At 32.3% G+C, this 6,731-nt stretch overlaps 1 long non-coding RNA gene across 1 annotated transcript; it reads left to right on the top strand.

The window, feature by feature from the left end:
- The first annotated feature begins 5,333 nt into the window (after positions 1-5,333).
- LOC134282105 (uncharacterized) lies at positions 5,334-6,385 on the top strand. Its single transcript, XR_009995220.1, has 3 exons — positions 5,334-5,550; positions 5,632-5,684; positions 5,956-6,385. It is a non-coding gene; the product is annotated as an uncharacterized LOC134282105 (long non-coding RNA).
- The last annotated feature ends 346 nt before the right edge of the window (positions 6,386-6,731 follow it).

Genomic DNA, 6,731 nt, shown 5'->3' with positions numbered 1-6,731 from the left:
TATAGTTAGAATAAAGATTTTATTATGCTTGAATGTGCACAGAGTACGGTCCTACGGCGCACGGTAAAAAAAAAAACCCAAGGTTTTATTAGAGATGACACAAGTATTATTTCGAAATAAAAGTTTTGAATATATAAGATTGGGATTAAATTATTCAAGACAGTTATTGCCCTTTAAAAATTCCTATTTTTTTTTTACTTTGTTGATCACGTGTTTAATTTTAATTATTTAATGTGATGATTTTATGTAAATTTTGATGGGAAAAAGTGCAAATGTACATGCCTGCTCATATTTTTTTCTTAGAAAAAATTGTTTTCCATGTCCTAAGGTTTTCTATTTTTTTTATTAAGCAATGTTCAAGAGTATTGCCCTTAGACTGTGGAAATTTCTAATTATTCACTTTTAAACTCATTTTGGCAATTTTCTGTTGATTTTAATGACTTAAAAATGCCCCTTGACTGTAAAATTTCTGAATACACTGTGTTGTACATGTATTCTTTGTTTTCCAGACCTTTTCTCGTGCTATATGTGCTTTTTGAAATGAGGTAAAATCAATTACCAACTTATGAAAACAAAAGAAACAATATGATGATAAAACAGATTTTCTTTATGTACACCTATTGTTATTTTCTCTTCCATGGACTTCTAAATCTTAACACATTACATGTAATGCAGGGGAAGGAGGGGGGGGGGGTAATTGTTTGTGCTACACAGGCAAAAATTTGTTGAAACATGGGATATCAGGCACATTGACTCAAATACTTTTGCTGGGGTTATAGAATAAAATCTGAGTAATTTATCATTTTAGTTATATTTGTTAAATTTATGATTTAATCATACATTTTTTTATACATGTCAGCTTTATATGTAATTTTCTTTAAGTCATGTGAATTTAAAAATACAATGCATTTAATAGATTATATTTGAATTTTAATACATTTACAGTATTGTATAATTTCATTTTAATTACATGTATAAAAGTTACAAAGTATCTCAGACAGTATAATAAATAAAGCCGTTCAAAGTTGTAAAAGCGAAGATTAAAGTTGGAATTACCAACTTTAAAGTTGGAAAAGCCAAGATTAAAGTTGGAATTACAAATTTTAAAGTTGGAATTACCCATTTTAAAGTTAGAAAAGCCAAGATTAAAGTTGGAAAATCCAAGATTGAAATTGGAATTTCTAACTTTAAAGTTGGAATTTCTAACTTTAAAGTTGGAATTACCAACTTTCAAAAAAAAAATATTGCGTGGCACTAATAGGCTTATGGATTATGGCAAACAAGGTTAAAAAAAGAGACATTATAAATTAACTAGATATGTGCATACTACATGTACTTAGTCAAATTTAAAGTTAAAAAAATAGATTTCTTGCAATGGTCTAAGGGCAATAACTCTCTTCAATAATTTGAAAATAATCATCATACCAAAAATATCTTCACTTACTAAAAGTAGCAAAGAAAAATGTATACCCGGTATATCAAAAAACTAACTGAGAGATGTTGGAGTTGGAAGTTATCCCCCTCCGGAATCAAACAATTGTGACAATCTTTTGTTTTTATCACTTGTCTAACTCTGTTCAGGTAAGTTTAATTCCCCCTTTCGAATTCGATTCTACACTTCTGCTTTGTCCACGATTTTTGAGAATAAGATACTGAATATGACTAAATCAACTTGTATTAATAATGGGGATTGTATATTGTATAAGATACATTTGATATATGATACAATTTGTGTATTTTAAGTGATATTCAGTCTAATTTAATATATTCCGTTTTCCGTTCAGCGTTTTATCAACACCCGGTTCTAAAAAATCAAAACAGAGCAGATAAAAGAATTCCAATTGCATCATCTAACGGGTCTTTCCGTCAGATGTCGGAAAAAAAAACCTCGAATGTATTAAGGAGGATCTCTACAGCGATGAAGTATAATTGATTTTTGTTGCATGCATTTGTTTCTAATAATAAGCTCAATATCCGATAAAATATAGACCCAAAGTATTTCCCTTTATTTTTTTTTTTGGATACAAACACACATGTCAAAAATTTGAAAATAACATTTTTAATCATGTTTAAATGAGTAAAATGAATAAGTTTAACTGCGTAGTTTGTAATCTTTTATTCAAAATTTCACAAAAATGGGAATTGAAGTGAAAAATATCTTTATAGATTAATAAGGGTGGTTTCAGAAGGGAAGACTTTTAAACATCACAGAAGGTTTACAATTCCTTTATATTCCAGAGATTTGTTAACTGCATCATTTGCAATGAAATGAAGCCAAAAATTATACCTATCAGGCATCCTTTTATTGTTCGTATCATCTGCCCTTATAATATATTATTAATTTTGTGGAATCCCCTTCATTCTATATTTTTAAAAGTCTATTGGTTTGAATTTCCACTCAAATTTTATAATATTATAAACAATTGAAATAATAACCAACAAAAATATTAATTAAATGTATACATAATTTTTTTTTTAATTTACAAAAATAGACCAAAAAAAAAATATTAAACTTCACTTTCTTGAGAATGGCTAGAAGTCAATATCTGAAATTATATATTATATCAAAGGGTTAAAACAATAAAAAAAGAAATTGAACAAAATTGAAAAACTGTACAACTTCAAAACATCACAAAAATGTGAAAGATCTGCTTCAAGAGTGGATGCAAATATCTTAGTACTATTTTTTCCCTATACTTCAAATAAAGTCTTAAGTCTTGCACAAGTATTGAAAAAGGATATAAAGCCAGGTCATTGAAAGAAGTTCGTATACTATTGTTTTTCAAACGAATTAAATCGTAAACCATCAAGTTTCCAGACAAAGACATGTATTTAGTGAATTCATAATATTGCGAAAGGTAGATTTACTACTGTAGATCACTAAATTTTCGCGACACATTATTTTCGCGATATAGTCATTGACTCCCGCTTAGCGAGACAAAATTTTCACGAATTGTGATAATTGCTCCATATAATTTTAAGGAATACTAATATACGCGAGGATTAAATTTTCGCGAGCATACTGTCTCGCGTAATTACGCGAAAATAAAGTTCTCGCAAATAAAAAGTGATTTACAGTATACCGTTTTTATCCAACTTGCATGTGTTGTCCAGTGCTAGATATAACATGACATGTAAACATGGTAAATCGCCAAAAGCGAGTAGAAGATATTCCTATAACCTAATCCACACTTCTTACTGCAGCAGGTGCACTTTTTCCATAAAGACAGCTGATAATCAATGTTGATCAAACGTTTGAGTCATACAAAATTCCATTTACTGCCGAAAATTTTAGTGATTTCATGAAGCGTTTGAATTTCACCGGGTATAATCACACATTCGGGTGCATACATATCGGAACAGAGTATCATCTAGTCGATAAGAAGATGGTATATATGTCTTATCTTATCAAGTTTACATTTTGGGGGACATATTTTGCTGGAAAGCATATATGATTTTTGAAGAAAAAAGAAATTTTGGAGGTTATTTGGCGATTTGACACGTAATGATGAATAAGCTTATGGACAAGCCATGTTCTTCAATATCATTTTTTCTTTACAAGAATTCATTTTTATTCCAATAAATTTGTAAATACGCTTTTTTTTTATTAATTATTTACATGTAAGTAAAAATTGATTTTAAATTGAGATAAAATTCATTTTTAAAGAAAGGATACGCACAGGCCACCCCAGGCCGCGAAGTGATACAATGCACCTTCACTTGCACAATATCACATGGTGTGTTATGCTCGGTGATTAATCGGTGTTAAGTGAATTTGAATAGATCATTTGGAACCACAATGGCGTTTCAACGGAAGTACGCAATGTTAAGATGTCGTAGATAGCCCCCTCAATGTCATCGATCGGATGTTAATAAAATTATATATTTTCTGTTTATTCAAATATAGAATAGATGGAGTTAGAAGTCCCTTCTGGAGTATATTTTAGGTAATATCATTACATTCAATAAAGTTGCACTCTAAATTCTACAGAAAAAAGGTCTCATTGTATTTATTTCAAAGAGAGTGATAAGCGGGGTTTGGAATGGCGTCTACCTAATACATTCGACTGAAGTCGCTTTTCCGCTAGTCGAAAATGCCCGAGACGTTGCGATTGAAAGAATAACTATTGAAATACAATGACTGAAGGTCTTTCTTTTCCCCGGTCTCCACTAAAATTTGTATCCCGCATGCACGGATCTAGAGGGGGAGGGAGGGGGTGGGTGGGGGGCATGACCCCCCTGAAACTTGCAAGGTTATTAAATTTATTTACTAAAGCTAGAAAAAAGTTACCTTGGACCCCTTCGGAAACAGCAGACCCCTCCTGGTAAACACGAATTTGTGTTAAATTGGTATGAAATATCAAAGATTTGAAGCATTAGAAGTCATGAACTATCCCCCCCCCCCGAAATAGGTTTTTGAAGTATGGGCAAGTTTATGTTTCTTCTTTCTCCCCCCCCCCCAGGAAAAAAAAATTCTGAATCCGCGCCTGCCCCGAGTGCCACACACTGAAATTAAAGTCTAACTGTCCGATTTATCTGTGGTGAAATTCTCGGAAACATTAGGATGTCTGGAGCAGAATTATATCTAGAAGTCCCTCAAATAAGTCAAATGAAACAGAATGATATATTAGGCACCATTTTTTTAAATCAAGAAACTGTCAAATTTGCGTCCCCGAATGCTCTTTCTAGATATTGCAGAAGTGTTCATGCATTCCTAGAAAGAATCCCAATCTGGGATACGAATTACAGTAAGCTGGGATATGACTGTGTTGCGCCGTAAGTTAAATAGGATCAATTTCATCTCAGTCACTGTAGGAAAGCTAACCAGGTCAACTTATCTTGCAAATTCCGCTTCAAAATCCGTACTCCCTAATGTCACCATTCCACATTCCCATATGTGGGGTTATACACGGTGAGTTTTAGAAACTGATATACGAGGAAACATAATTGGTAATTTGAAACGCTGCGCCTCGGGAAATAGTCCTGGTTTTGGGAGACTGGAACCTTGCTTACTCCCTCATTGATATAGTTTAACTGTTTATTACTGCTTTCATGCGCTTGAGCTGTGTTTTCCTTTTAATAATCAAGTATACAGTAAGAGGTCCATCAACATATACATGCACTAGTAATTTGATTGGGGAAGTGTAAAAAAAACTTATTGTTCTGGAAAAATAATATGGGGGAAAGAACACGTCACGTCCTGCTATAATGAACACTACCAAGTTTTAAGTCTTTGTTTTATTATATATTTATGTTTCAATATGGAAAAAGGCCCCATGTTCGCTTTTTCTTTAATAAAAAAAGAACTCGTTGGGGGGAATATTCTACATCAATCTTAAAGTAAACTTTAAGTTATCTATCTAAAGTGGAAGAGAGAACGGACATAATTTTTATTATTAAAACAAGTTATTTAAGTGATACATACAAGGAAACTGATAATTTTTCCAAGAAAGTAACATAAATGGAACAGACAAAGTTTATTTGTCTTATTCTTTTTCTCGGAGTTTCATATGGAAAAGTGAACGACAGTTCTTTATGTCCAACTTTCGTGTAAGTGATTTGAACATATATTATTAGCTTACGTGAAACAATTTTTGAACTAATAATTGATCCCTGACATTTTTTATTCAGCAACCAAGAAAATTGTTGTTCTGGATAAAGAATGATAAACGGAAGCTGTACAGGTAAGGAACTTTGGGTTTTTTTTGAGAGTTGATTGAACTTGATGGAGTAATGCATTTGAAGAAGTCTCTATACTGTTAAAAAACCACAGCTTCACCGAGCAGCAATAATATTTTAAACAGCACCCACTCACTATCTATGTAGCATGCAATTCTATATAATTATTCTAAACAACACACAGTGTTATCAGTTTTGATATTCAGGACAAAGATGAAATAAAAATGTGCTAATATGAGTTAAAAAAGGGAAGATGTACTTTATATTTTTTGGCAGAGTGTGTTGGTTTTTTTGGAAAAAACTGCGCAACCCCGTGTCCAGTAAATTTTTATGGTGTGAAGTGTGATTCTGAATGTAGCTGTACGGAGGAGGAAGAATGTAATCCATATGTTGGATGTCTTCATACCATGTGTAAGATTTATTATGTAACAGAAAGTCTTCCTTAAAAAGACAGAGTTCATTTGTTCATTTCTGTTTATTTTTAGATAATTGTTTAAAACACTTTATTGGAAGTTGAATTGGACTTTCGGTTGAAGGAAGTTAAAATAAAAACCATCACATATTAAACACTACTTACAATTTAGTAATTTGATATTAATTATCTACAAAAGACACAAAATATATACTAACTAATCTGCTAATGACACAAAAAATATATTCATATACATCGGTAATAAGAAATCAAAAGCCTGTTGAATATCTTTTTTTTTTAAAATAAGGTAGTTGAAATCGAACGGTAACAAAACGAATTTAATTGATTTCCGAAAAAACAGTTCCGAGGGTAGGTCTTTTGACACTTTCCCCCGATTGCCGCGAGTATAAAAGAGGGGCGCACGTGGTGTTTTCCTCCTTTTGCTCGATAGCTTAATTTCCCAGCGCTCGACACTTATGATAATTATTGAAGTACGCAAAGCCTCCGAGAACAGTTCATCAAATAAGCAAAATCATGCCACCCATAAGAGCCAAGAAGTCCCAAGCAACCGCCAATTCTACCAGGACAACCAATCGGGCCAAGGGAGCCAGGCAGCATAAGGGCAGAGAGGGGGAGAGAG

The sequence above is a fragment of the Saccostrea cucullata genome, unplaced genomic scaffold (genome assembly GCF_032062105.1).
Source record: "Saccostrea cucullata isolate Sc308-1 unplaced genomic scaffold, CSIRO_AGI_Scuc_v1 ctg1677, whole genome shotgun sequence".
In the NCBI taxonomy this organism is placed as follows: domain Eukaryota; kingdom Metazoa; phylum Mollusca; class Bivalvia; order Ostreida; family Ostreidae; genus Saccostrea; species Saccostrea cuccullata.
This window is presented reverse-complemented; position numbering and strand designations above follow the sequence as displayed.